Raw genomic sequence first — 2,192 nt, 5'->3', positions numbered from 1 at the left:
TCAGCGTTCCCCTGTTTTCTAACAATCGTCTAACTAGTGGTGTGGATAGGGCATGAAAGCTACAACGTTGTGGTGAGGGCTTGTCAGGTGAAGGGAGTTTTACAATATCTGCACTCACCAGGCGAGTTCATACAACGGTGTATCGATATGGTTAAGGCAGGAAGAATGGGTCAGCAAACACAGCAAGTTCAATCCTTGTAATGATTATTATACATCAGCGGCAAATAATAAGATAAGTGCAAAGAGTGAGCATTTGCCAGGTACAAAAATCAAGGCTTATTCTCTGAACAGCCGAAGCCCTCACAACAAGTTTGCCGTAATAATGGCACAAATGGAGATGAATGGTTCGATCTAATTGACATCACCGTGCCTTAGGTACAAGTTGACCAAGGTAGAGAAATAACATTTGCAGAGTGCAGACTATTAACAATAGTAAGGTGGAATTTGGAAAGAGGAGTAGCCCCTGACATTTAAGGATGACAGAATGACATTAGTGAGTAAGGATATTACTTTGGAAATCTTAAAACGGTATGATTATCTTAGTGCACGGTTAAGACACTGTCAAGATGCTTTGAGGAAAGGGAACTCATGTTGGACTAAATGCAGGAGAATGTTGTGTTCATTAACAGTCGGGTGGATAAAGCAGAAGCAATAGGTGCCAATGACTTGGAATTCAGACTGTATTTCCTATAATTTCAGACTGAGATGAGGTGAACTTTCGACAGTTATTGTGTTGTTAATCTTTAGAATGATATTCTCCAGAGAGTGGTGTGTGTTCTACTGTTGAGGATACTTAAGTGTCAGTGGATGGAGTTTTGGTAGCTCAGGGAATTCTGGAAGGGAGGTGCAGTTGAGGTGGATCGATGGTAATCAGTTTGAGTGGTGGAGCACTCTGGTGTGAGATATTGACCACGGAGAGTGTGCTGCAGATTGAGCAAAGCAAAAGGTGGTCTCCAGAAGGATAATTGCGAAGACCGAGGTTATAGGATAGTGGTATAGGACGGATATGGAAAATGGCAGAGGTGGTGGGGTAGCCATTTGACAAAGTCCCATTTAAGTAGGTAGAACCTGACAGAATTGAGAGCAAACTCCTGACCTGGCTAGGAAATTGGTTGAGCATCAGGCGACAGAAAGTAACTTTGTTCCATTTCAGCTGTTTTTTTCTTGTTCAGCATCATTAATTTCACTCTCACGCCTGGTGTTTAACAATGTATTTGCTAAAACCTGTTTCCACAGCCACATCACAGTCTCAGTGGACTGCACCCTGTTGAGACCCAACCCACTTGGATTCCAAGTCAAGTTTCAGCCTTTCTGTTTTGAATTCACTCAGGATGAGAGGTATTTCTATGACTTTCAACATTCCACAGACAGCTGTTCTCACTGCATCCTGAGATCCACACTCAGTATCATGTGTTGTCATTTGCACATACTCAACCTCTCTCCAATATTACTGCTTCACACTGACTCAGAGTTGCACTACTTGCCAGTTCCACTTCATCCTCTTGCTCATTCGACAAGCCACAGACAGTCCTCATTAGCAGCCGTTCATTCTCCCAGGCTGACCGTTATCCACTCCTTTGTCTGTCTAACTTGTTCTTCTCTCTCTTTGGGCGCTAGCTCCACCTATCATTTACTCTTTGCACACCCCTCCCCATGTGATGTTCTGCAATAAAAATCATTTTCCTCACTACCATCAGTGCTGAAGAAGGGTCACTGGACCTGAAATGTTAACTCTGATTTCTCACCACAGATACTGCCAGACCTGCTAAGCTTCTCCAGCAATTTCTGTTTTTGTTCGTGACTGAAAGTAGAGATAATGGCTAGGTTCTCAGATTGCAGGATGTGACCAGTGGTGTCACACAAGCATCTGGTTTAAGTACCTCAATTATTCACATTTTTTAGCGATTTATATTATGGCATAGAAAGTAATATATCCAAATTTGCAGATGATACAAATTTAGGCTGCATTATAGACTGTCCTGTCCCCCTTAGTCCAAGAACTCCCCACCTATGTTTGGGACACCACCCACGCCCTCCACCTCCATGATTTTCGCTTCCCCGCCCCCCAACGCCTTATCTTCACCATGGACATCCAGTCCCTATACACCTCCATCCCCCATCACGAAGGCCTCAAAGCCCTCCGCTTCTTCCTTTCCCGCCAAACCAACCAGTACCCTTCCACTGACACCCTC

The sequence above is a fragment of the Chiloscyllium plagiosum genome, chromosome 28, assembly GCF_004010195.1.
Source record: "Chiloscyllium plagiosum isolate BGI_BamShark_2017 chromosome 28, ASM401019v2, whole genome shotgun sequence".
NCBI lineage: Eukaryota > Metazoa > Chordata > Chondrichthyes > Orectolobiformes > Hemiscylliidae > Chiloscyllium > Chiloscyllium plagiosum.
Note: the sequence above shows the minus strand (reverse complement) of the source record.